We start from the raw sequence: 12,540 nt of genomic DNA on the forward strand, positions 1-12,540 counted from the left end.
CTCTCCAGGGCAGGAGTTACTTTGGAGTGGTGCTGACAGGCTTGTGACACTGTGTTGGATGGGCTTTGGCAAGGGCATATTGGAGGGGGCAGGTCTGCAAGAGAACATGGGTGTGGGACATGCTGGTCTGCTACAGGACGACGTCTGGAGCTGCTTTAGAAAGCTGCTGTAGGCCTGGAGAGGGCAAGTCTGTAGGATAGCATGGGGATGGGACATGTGGTGCCACCCAGGTGCAGGTCTGCTGAGGGAGGGGGCATGTCTGCAGAAGAATGCATGAGTGGGTGGGCTGTTAGTAAGTTAGGTGGAGAGTGTTGGCACTGCACTGTATCCAGGCTGTGGGGTGAGGAAGAGAAATGGCACCCATCAGCTCTTTTGTTCCTGGAGACGTCTCCTGATGATCCCTGCCCCTCCAACTGTCTGAGAATAGTACACTCCATATATTTTTTCCAATTCCTGCTTTCATGCTGTATCTCCATGGGGCTGTTCATTGTACTATCTCTTTAAGGGCAAGGACTCAGTTTCCTATCACCTGCTGGGCTCTCCCTGAGATTGCTGATTTAGAATGTTCCAGGGGGAAACCCAATGGATTATAAAGACTCACAAAATTGTGTGCCTCTGGTTTTCAAAGTCAAATGTTATGAAGATTTATCTTTTCCATGGAAATTTTTTTGTGCCTAGGGTGCCTGGCGTGAGGGTCTATTTCTTTCCCTTCTTTGTGTGTGTGGAGTCCTTCCCTCCCATGGACAGTCCTTCCCTCCCATGGATCTGTTTGGCTCCCATCTGAGGCTCTGCCCTCCCTCCCTTCTTTGATGTAGCCTCTTCTCTACATTTAGCTGTGGAGTGTGTTCTGTCAGTCATATTCTGGGTTATTTACACTGATGTGGGTGTTATCTAGTTGTATCCATGAAATTAGACAAGTTTAGGATTCTCCTATTCCACCATCTTCCCCTCAAGTCCAGATGCCCCACTCTTAATCCCAGCTCTATCACCTTCTGGATGACCTTGGAAAAGTATCTTAAACTTTTTGAAGTTTACTTTTCCTTATCTCTAAAATTGATGATATTAAAATGTCAACTTCTATAATCCTTTTTAGGAAATAGTTGGCTTCTGCAATTACCAGTATTTCGTTATGGGTATGTTTTGTAATTTAGACTTTGAGATGGAGCAGTAGAAAGTTGTTCATAGTTTTCTTTCACAGATAACAGGGAAAACTGGGCTGCTGGGTGAGGAAACTTATCTTCTGTGGTCTCTTCACATTCATGTATATATATATATATATATATATACATATACATGTACATGTATATATATATATTCAATGAGGTACTACTTCTTAACTATAAGAATATCAAAAATCTCAAACACTGACAACACCAAATGCTGGTGAGGTTGTGGAATAACAGAAACCCTCATTCATTTGTGGTGGGAATGCAAACTTGTACAGCAACATTGGAAGACAGTTTGGAAATTTCTTACAAAACTAAACTTACTCCTACCATGTGGTCCAGGAATTGTACTCTTTGGTATTTACCCAAAGGAGTTGAAAATTTATGTTCACATGAAAATTTACACATGGCTGCGTCTATCAGCTCTGTTGATAATTTCCAAAACTTAGAAGCAACAAACATGTCCTTCAACAGGTCAATGAGTAAACTGTGGTATCGACAATGGGATACTATTCATTGCTAAAAAGAAATGAGCTGTCAAACAATGAAAAAACATGAGCAACCTTAAATGAATAATAATAACTCAAAGAAGCCAATCTAAAATGTACATTGTATGATTGCAACTCTCTGATATTCTGGAATAAAGCAAAATTATGGAAATAGTGAAAAGATCAGTAGTTGCCAGGTGTTAGAAGGGAGGAAGGGATGGATAGGAAGAACACGGGATTTTTAGGACAGTGAAACTATTCTGTATAGTACTGTAAAGATGGATACATGTCAGTATATACTTGTCAGAACCCACAGAATATACAACATCAAAAGTGAGCTCCAATGTATAGTATGGACAGTGGGTAATAGTGATATGTCAGTTCAGGTTCATTGACTTTAACAAATGTACCACTGTAGTGCAGGATGTTGATAGAAAGGGAAGATATGCATGTGGGGTTTAGAGAGTATATGAAAAATCTATATTTTCTGTTCAGTTTTGCTGAGAACCTATAAGTGCTCTAAGAAATAATATCTATTTAAAAAGAAAAGTGGAATCCTATTATTTCTGTTTTGTAGGGTTTTTTTCCACAACATACTTTGAAGATTTACCTCTGTTGATGTTTATACATTTGGTTTATTCATATTCACTGCTACATGATATTCAATGTGTGATATGCAATTATTTATTCTGTTGGCGGACATTTTGCATATATTTGCATACAATGATGCTACAAACATTCTTATGTTTCTTTATGTACATCTACAAGAGTTTTCCTAGAATATGGAAAATTGTCTAAGAGTTTTGTAGGGGTCATTAGGTTAAGTATCCATTCAGTTTTAAAGATAAATGCCACATTGTTTTCCAAATTGTTATACCAGTTCTACATTCACCATCTGTGACAATTACTATTTCTCCACACTGTAGCTAATACTTCATATTTAGATAATTTAGTAAATATAATTTGCACTTTCCTGAGTAGTAATAAATTTGAGTGTGTTTTCATGTTCATAGGCCTTTTGTGTTTTCTCTCCTATGAAATGCTTATCCATTTATTTTCTTTTTGTTAAGTTTGTTGATAATATTCCTCTATAGATAATACATTGTTTAAAAATTATCTCTTTGTGGTCTATTTTAAAAATTCTTTTTTTGTTGTCTTTAATTGAGAAAAGTTCTTGATTTTAATATAGTCACATTTAACAATTATTTCCTTTTGGTAGATTTCTTTCTTTTCTTTTTTAAAACTGCTTTATTGGATAATTATTGATATAGAAAAACTGTAGGTTTTTAATGAATATATATTGATGTGTTTGGAAATAAGTGAAACCTGTGAAACTATCATCACTATTTATCCATAAACTTATCCATCACCTCCACAAGTTTCTTGGCACCCCCTTTTTTTTCCTTGTGGTTAAAGCACTTAGCATAAGGTGTACCCTCTTAGCAAATTTTAAATTATACAATACAGTTTTGTTAATCATAGGCCTAGTGTTGCACAATAGGTTTCTAGAACCTATTTATTTCAAATAACTGAAACTTTGTACCCTTTTAACACCTCTCCATTTCCCCTTCCTCCTAGTCCCTTGAATCCACCATTTTCTTCCTTTTTATTGCCCAATTTCTCTGACTAATACTTCCAGTACTATATTGAATGGAAGTAGAAGTGGTGAGAGTGGGCATCCTTCACTTGAAGTTTGCCCATAGGCTTTTCATAGATAGGCTTTATTGTTTTGAGGTATATTTCTTCTATAGCTAATTTGCTGAGAATTTTCATCATGAAAGCGTGTTAAATTTTGTCAGTTTTTCTCCATCTATTGAGATGATCATATGATTTCTATCCTGTTATTTTATTAATGTAATGTATTCACTGATTAATTTATGTCTGTTGAACCATCCTTGTATCCCAAGGATAAATTCCTTGTGTGTCTTTTAATGTGCCATTTTATGATTTCCTAGCTTTTTTTTTTCCTTTGAGGAATTTTACATCTCTGTTCATCAGAGATATATTGCTTTATAATTTTCTTGTGGTGTCTTTGTGTGGATGGCTGGCCCCATAGAGTAAGTTTGGAAGTGTTTCCTTATCTTCTATGTTTTTGGAATAGTTTAAGAATGATGCATTTTTAAATGTTTGTTGGAATTCACCTGTGGGATGGCTGGGTGGCTCAGTCGTTTAAGTGTCGACTTCAGCTCAGGTCATGATCTCGTGGTCCTTGAGTTTGAGCACCAAGTAGAGCTCCATGAGACAGCTCAGAGCCTAGAACCTGCTTGGAATTCTCTCTCCCTCTCTCTCTGCCCCTCTCCCATTCTCTCTCTCTCTCTCTCCCCCTCTCTGTGTGTCTTTAAAAAATGAATAAATGTTAAAAAAATCTTTTTTTTTTTTTTTTAAAGAATTCATCTGTGAAGCCATCTAGTCCTGGGCTCTTCTTTGTTGGGAGCTTATGGATTACTCCTTCAAACTCCTTTGTTACTGGCCTGCAGGCTTTCTATTTCTTCTTCTTTTTTTTTTTAATTTTTTAAATGTTTTATTTATTTTTGATACAGAGAGAGACAGAGCATGAGAGAGGGAGGGGCAGAGAGAGGAGACACAGAACCGGAAGCAGGCTCCAGGCTCTGAGCTAGCTGTCAGCACAGAGCCTGACGCGGGGCTGGAACCCATGAACACATCACCTGAGCCAAAGTTGGAGGCTTAACCGACTGAGCCACCCAGGCGCCCCTTTCTATTTCTTCTTAATTCAATCATGGGAGGTTTCTGTATGGGGAAGCATTTTTCTTTCTTGTTTAGGAAATTCTTTCTCACTGAGGTAATGAATAGACACCAGTGTTGCCTTTTAAAAGCTTTAAGTTTTGCTTTTTTAAATAATTCCATTGAGAATTAATTATTATTTTATGTCTGGGTAATCAAACTTTATCTTTTTCCACACGAATAATCAGTTGTCCAAACACCATTTATTGACTATCCATCCTTTTCCAACAATTTGCATGCCAACTCTGTCATGGATTGAGTTTACATGTATGTGTAAATTTCTTCATGAGTTTATTTTCTATTTGATTGGTCTCTTTATCCCCAACATAATCTACACTATATTACTATAACCTTAAAATAAGTTCTGGCAGTTGAGAGAATACAATGCTGCTACCTTTTGCTTATTCTTTGCAAGTGTCTTGTTTTATCCTGACATTTTGTATCTTAGTGTAAATTTTATAATCAATTTGTTATATTCCATGAAAAAGCCCTGTGCAATATTAATTGAAGGTTTAATTTATATCAGTTTGGGAAGAATTAACATTTTTATAATACTGAGTTTCTCCTATGAATGAACATATCTCTTTCCATTTACTTAAGTCTTCCTTATTATCTTTTAATAAAAATTTTTATTTTCTCATAAATTTCTCATATATATTTTAAAGTATATTCTTATATTACTATTCTAAATAGTGTTTCTTTGTAAATTGTATGGCATTTTGCTTTGTTATTGGTATACTAGAATGCAGCTGGTTTTTGAAATTTATCTCATTACTAAGTTGTTTTGTTTTTTTGAATAACATGGTATACGTTAAAAATCCCAGGTGATTAAATTAACCATATCCCTCAATCTGTAAGAGTTCATTTTTCTCTCACTTTATTATGTATTTACTTATTACTATTTATCTCCATATCCTAATTTCATTTATTTCTTCCAAATGACAGCCATTTAATGTCTACATAAATTTTCTATGTACAGCTGTATCTACAAATAATAAGTTTGGTGTCCTCTTTTCCAATTGTAATACCATTTCTTTTTCTTGCCATATATTGTTGGTTATTATCTTTATAGCAATATGGAATAGAAGGGGTTATGGAGTGTCTTTTATACTTCTTTCTGCATTTTAGACAGTAAATCTGATATGTTGTCATCAAGCATGAGGTCTGCCACTGTTTTTTGTTATATTTGCCAAAAATTGAAGAAATTCTCTTCTTTTACTAAATGTTATGTATTTTTTCAAGAATAAAATGTTGAATTCATTGAATGCTTTTTTTATGTCTACAGACAAGATTATATGATTTAATTCCTTGATTTTGCTAATGTGGTGAATAACACCAATAGATTTTTTCTAATGTCCAAATTCTCTTGAAATCCAAGTGTAGTCCTGGCTTATCATATTTTATAGGCTATAGATTGGATTTGCTTTTCTATTTTTCTAGTATTTTGCTCAAGATTTTTACACTTATGTTCATGAGCTTGGTAAGTTTTTATTTCTTCTATTGTCCTTGTCTTGCTTTGGTATATGGTTTAGACCAAACTGTTAGAAATTGAGATTTCATATTAGATTACAATTACCTGTTTATTGACTGTCTTTAAAATCTTCTGGGCCTATTATTTCTTTTGTGGGAAGATTGTGAATTACTGATTCAATTCCTTTAATGGTTCTATGTCTATTCACATGTTTTGTTTCTTTTTGAGTCAATTCTGATAAATTATATTTTTCTAAGAATTGTTAATTTTATGTAAGTTTTAAGACATTTTAATAATATTTTACAAGTTTTCTTAGTCTTATTTTATGTTTCTCTACTGAGTTGGACAGATGGTGATGATACTAAATTTCTCTAAGACAACAATTTAAAATGTCACATCTTACTAATATTAATAATAATAATATTTAAAAATTATTTTTCCTTCCTTTTGGAGGCTTATAAAATTACTTCTTAGGAAAAGAAATATTGAGTATAGACAACTTTTTCCTCATTCCTTCTCTCTTAAGCCACAATGTATGGAGACTCATTATACATTATAAAACTGTAATTTAGTTCTTTTAAAATTACTTATATACTTTCTAGCAGATATTGTGTTATACCAAGAAACACTCTTTAATCACAATAATGCCTTATATTTCCTTCCTCATACATTATCTCATTTGATCCTTTAACAGCTTTATTTTATTCTGTTTAAATTTCACAAGAAAGGGCTCTGGAAAAGATAGTTTTTTTCTAAAAATAATTTGTTTGAAAATACATGAGTTCATTCTGAATAGAATTAAACTCTGAAGGCCCTGCCTGACTTTTAAAGTCTAATTTAGACTCTGGAATGGCTTGTACCAGCACTTTGTGATGCTTGACTGTGTCCATGATGCAGGGTCATTCAAGGAAGGAGATGGGAATGCAGTGCTTGTGTGGCCTACTGAGATTTTATTTGTGTAATCTTGAGAAAATAACTTTATGCTCCTCTCTTTCCTCTTCTATAAAACACAGACTAACATTACTGATTTATAAGACTTCTTCCTTTATTTTTTCTAATGAAAGCATATTGTCTCTAACTCTACATTCCTAATCACACGTTTAGAAATCCCCATCCTTAGTCCTGCACCCACAAACATATTGCTATTTAACTACACTTATTCATTTATCTTTTAAGATTTTTTAAAGTTTATTTATTTTTGAGATAGAGAGACAGAGAAAGACAGAAAGAGACAGAGCACACAAGGAGGGCAGGGGAAGAGAGAGATGGGGGGAGGGGAGGAAGAAAATCCAAAGCAGACTCCAGGCTGTGAGCACAGAGCCCAATGCAGGGCTCGACCCAATGACTATGAGATTATGACCTGAGCTGAAATCAAGAGTCCATTTATTTTAAAAAATCTTATTATATGTTAGGCATTGGGAAAGTATTGAGATTAGACAGACAGAGGCAGATAGATTTTAATCCTTGTCTCAGTTATGGTCTAACATGAAAGTCTGACACATAACATTAAAAAAAATGCATTGTCGGCCAATCAGAAAGTCAAGTTTTAAAGAATTTTCCATTTTAACACAGTAGTTTGCTACGTATACATGGGTGTTTGTATGTTTTAGAACATTGGTTTGGGGGTAAGAGTGGACACCTACTGTATAAACCTAACCAAAGGGGTGAAAGACCTATACTCTGAAAACTATACAACACTGATGAAAGAAACTGAAGATGACACACAAAAAAAATATAAACGCATTTCATGTTCATGGATTGGAACAACAAAAATTGTTAAAATGTCTATACTACCAAAAGCAATCTACACATTGAATTTAATCCCTATCTAAATACAACCAGCATTCTTTACAGAGCTAGAACAAACAATCTTTAAATTTGTATGTAACCAAAAAAGACTGTGAATTGCTAAAGCAACCTTGAAATAGAAAAGCAATGCTGAAGGCATCACAATTCCAGACATCAAGTTACATTATAAAGCTGTGGTTGGTCAAAGCAGTATGGTAGAGGCACAAAGATAGACACATAGATGAATAAAACAGAATAGAAAACTCAGAAATGAACACACAACTATATGGTTAATTAATCTTCAACAAAGCAGGAAAGAATATCCGTGGGAAAAAGTCTCTTCAACAAATGGTGTTGGGAAAACTATAGTAACATGCAAAAGAATGAAATTAGACTTTTGCTCTCTAAATGGATTTTGTAAAGACAATGAGAGACATCAAGTGGAAATGTTCAACTAAACCCAATGTATGTGGAATCTGTCTGGAGAAATCAATTATACCAGAGATATGTTGGGTGATATAGGAAGATGGGAAAGACTGGAATCTGTTTCCTTCAGTGGAGTAGGTTCAAGGAGAAATAGTGTTAGTTTTCTTCAGATTTTGATTGTAGATGGAAAAAAAAAAAGGCAGTGAGAGGGGGATTAGAGTTACTAGTTGCCAAGAATAGAAACCAAATTTGGATAGCTTTGAGAGAAAACATATGTATTGGAACATATTACATAGGCTACAGAAGAATCAGGCTTGGAAAATAGTCATGAGCCAAGGAAGTCCGGGAATCTGAGGATGGCCAAATTCACATCTCAGAAAGATTGGGTAGAATGCCACTGGTGCTGCCACTGGACAACACCTGCCACCACCCCATGGACACTCAACTCTGCTGTTACTGTTATGTATCATTGGATGCGCCTGCTCTTTACGTCACTCCCTCAGGATTTCAAGTCTTGTATGGAGGTTCCTACTGGCAGAGTTGAGGCTACATGCTCTGTGAGGAGCTGCCAAGGAGTTTTGGTTTTCACAGTGGGATGAATGTGAGACCCTGTCTTCAGACAAGATCTGCAAAGGAAGATTCCTTCCCCCAGATAGGGGAAGGATAGAAGGATAATTTGATACTACAAAACTAATAGCATCGACTTTGACAAATATCTACCACTTAGGGTGTCAATATCTGTCCTCTGCTGGGGTAAAAGATCATGTACTTAAGCTGCCCATAATCTTTATTCAGTTTGGCCTGGGGTGGAGAAGGAACATCTGTATGAGGGCCTTTTTAATGTGGAGAGGCATACTGCCCAAAGCAATGTGGGTGACAAAATGGCCTGGACAAGTCCATCAGAATCACAGCTGATAGAGAGGTAACTGTGAGAAGTGCAAGGGTGATATCAGTAGGGAAAGAGTAGCCAAAGAGGTGTAGGTGATAGCTATGGGCTCATAGAGAAGATTCTCCCCTGAGATGAGCTGCAGTTCATCCTTCCCCAGTATCCTTGGGCATTATCAGCAGCACAGCTGGTAAGAAAATGGGACAAAAAGGATGCAAGGATTTCAAAATGTTGTTGCCAATATTGAATTGACCAAACCCCACTGATTATCCTTCCTGAGGCCAGTTGTTAATCAAGTTACCAATATAGTTTTATTCATTTCTTTTAAAGAATGACTGTATGATATTTGTTCAATGGTATATACCATTATAAAAACTCAAACAATATAGAAAAGTCCATGACACAAAAGTAAGCTATCCTTTCAAATCTACCTTCTGGAAAAAATCATTAGCATTTAGTGAATAGTTCGTGAATATTACCTGGTTGATAGGTCGCTCTGTGTGTGTGTGTGTGTGTGTGTGTGTGTGTGTGTGTGTGTGTGTGTAATATCTAGATAAGACTGTCTATCTATCAATCAATCTAGATCTCGTGTACTTGTTCAGCTTTAGCAGATATCGCCAAACAGTTTTACAAAGTGACTGTACTGGGGCGTCTGGGTGGCTCAGTCAGTTGAGTGTCCAACTCTCGATTTTGACTCAGGTCATGATCTCACGGGTTCCTGAGATCAAGCTTTGCATTGTGCTCCATGCTTGGGATATTCTCTCTCTCTCTCTCTCTCTGTCTCTCCCCTACTTGAGTTCTGTCTTTCAAAATAAATACATAAGCATTAAAAAAAATAGTTGTACCACTTTACATTTTCATTAGCAGTAGCAGTAGTTCCAATTGCACTACATCTTTGTCAATGCTTGATAATTAAGAGAAGTCATCCTAGTTGGTTGTAGTATTATCACAATTTGGTTTCAAATTTGCATTTTTTAAGACAAAAGATGAGCATCTTTTCACATGCTTTTTGACTATTTGAGTGCCTTTTTAAAAATCTAATGTCTTTTGTCTTTTTGAGTCTTTTGTCTATTGTTAAAACAGTGAGTTGTTTCTCATTTTTATTGCTTCTTAGGAGTTTTATGTATTCTGACTAGAAGTCTCTTGACAAATAGTCAAATTCAAATGTGTTTTTCACATAACTTTTAAAAATGTCATCTTTACAGAATTTAAGAGAAATCTTGGATTTAACTATCTCATTTTACAGTTAAAGAAATAGACCCAGCAACTTTAAATGATTTGCTCAAGGGGCCATAGGGGGGGAGAGATAAGAGTTAGGATTATTTTATCTCATTCTATTTTGATTCTAATGCTCTTCCTGTCCTAAAAATGAGAAGTAAATAATTTAGTCAACATAGAAAGTTTTCACAACACAGTGTTAAGTCTGCAGATATATGGATCTGTTTTTTTACTCATTTAGTCCAAATCTTGTGGCTCTTATCAAGTTTACTTTCAATCTTCTTAAAGCAAGAGCAGAGAGACCTTATATTTTCTCAGAAAAGAAGAATATAATGCAAGAAATAGTTCTTGAGTCTCATTTATTCGATAAACTGCATGAAACAAGTTTTTCTTAAGTGGGAAAATTTGCTTCAAGCGGTGGCTTTGTAGTTTGTGGTTGTCCTTGATAGTGTCATATGTGCACGTATGTATTTAACCTTTGGGGAGAAGAGTGGTCTGTAAACCAGCTCTGTGCTCAGGCAACTCCTTGCAACAAACTGTTTCTCGACAGTTCCTTACCTTCTTTGTCATTGTTTGGATTACACAAGTGTGTGCAACTGGATCTTTAGTAGCATTCACCAGAGAATGAAAATCTAAAAACCCAGAAAAATAATTGTCTATTAAGATGAACTCACATTGATGAAGTTTTGGAGTGATGGTGGGGTGGTCTGGAGCTGACAGCCAAGAAAGAATTCTTGAAGATGTGTTTGGTGCAAAAAGGTGATTTTATTAGATCATAGGGACAGGACCTGTTATGCCCAAGATTTCATTATCATCCCTCAAAACCAGAGACCACCAGGGAGACTGAGTCACACATGCAAAAGCAAAGGGCTTTATTACAGGTTTAGGCTGGCCGGGCCTAAACTCGGTCTCACAGACTTCACCAGTGGAGTGGATCCTTGCTGAGAGCCCCAAACAAAGGCAGGGTAGGGCCTTTATGGGTTTGGGAAGGGGGAATTACAGGAAATTGTGACACAGGTACAGTGACCCAGTCATTAGCCCATAACATTATTGGCAGTAACTTTAACCATACACAATGTCCAGAGTGTTCGTTACCTTTGGCAGTACCCAATTACAAAATTTAGAGTGTTAACCAATTACAGAGTAGACCCAGGACCCAGGACCCTCAGGTGGGGTGTAACTAGCCTTAAGCAATAGGTGATTATCTATAGCTTCTATTGCTCGGCCTGCCCTTAAGAATGTTAAGGATGTCAGCTGGCCTTTCCTGATTGGGTGTTACAAGAGTGGTCCCTCCTGCCTTGGGCAATGTGTGCCCTTCTATTGTCTAATGATTCTGAGAAACCAACCCTTAGGCCTCCAAGGTCAGAGGGAAAATTGAAGTTTGTCATGGAGTCAGTTTGATTCAGACCTGTGCCCTTACAGACCCATGGGCAAGAAGAGCTGCCATGGACCCTGTGGAGACACAGGTTATCCACTAGGGAGTTGGGCAAGGTAAAGTCAAGGGGAAGTATCCAAAGAAGACTCACAGGATACTGGAGGCCTAGCCATTGTCAAGCTAAAGTTGTTTTTCTCTCTAGCAAAATATTAGCTTTTAAAAAATATATAGTTTATATCATATTGCTTTCCATATAACACCCAGTGCTCTTCCCCACAAGTGCCCTCCTCCATGACCATCACCCCCCTTTCCCTTTCCCCCTCCCTCTTGAACTGTCAGTTCATTTTCTATATTCAAGATTCTCTCATGATTTGCCTCCCTCCTTCTCCCTAACTCTTTTTTCCCCTTCCCCTCCCCATGGTCCTCTTTTAGGTTTCTCCTGTTAGAACTATGAGTGAAAACATATGGTATCTGTCCTTCTCTGCCTGATTTATTTCGCTTAGTATGACCCCCTACAGGTCCATTCACTTTGCTACAAATGGCCATATTTCATTTTTTCTTATTGCCATGTAGTATTCCATTGTATATATAAACCACATCTTCTTGATCCATTCATCAGTTGATGGACATTTAGGTTATTTCCATGATTTGGCTATTGTAGAAAGTGCCACTATGAACATTGGGGTACATGTGCTCCTATGCATCAGCACTTTGTATCCCTTGGGTAAATCCCCAGCAGTGCCACTGCTGGGTCATAGGAGAGTTCTTCTAATAGTTTTTTGAGGAACCTCCACACTGTTTTCCAGAGTGGCTGCACCAGTTTACATTCCCACCAACAGTGTAGGAGGGTGCCCATCTCTCCACACCCTCGCCAGCATCTATAGTCTTTTGATTTGTTCATTTTAGCCACTCTGACTGGTGTGAGGTGGTATCTCAGGGTGGTTTTGATTCGTATTTCCCTTGTCTCCTGTTAGACCTAT

This window comes from Suricata suricatta, chromosome 1, assembly GCF_006229205.1.
Source record: "Suricata suricatta isolate VVHF042 chromosome 1, meerkat_22Aug2017_6uvM2_HiC, whole genome shotgun sequence".
Lineage (NCBI taxonomy): Eukaryota > Metazoa > Chordata > Mammalia > Carnivora > Herpestidae > Suricata > Suricata suricatta.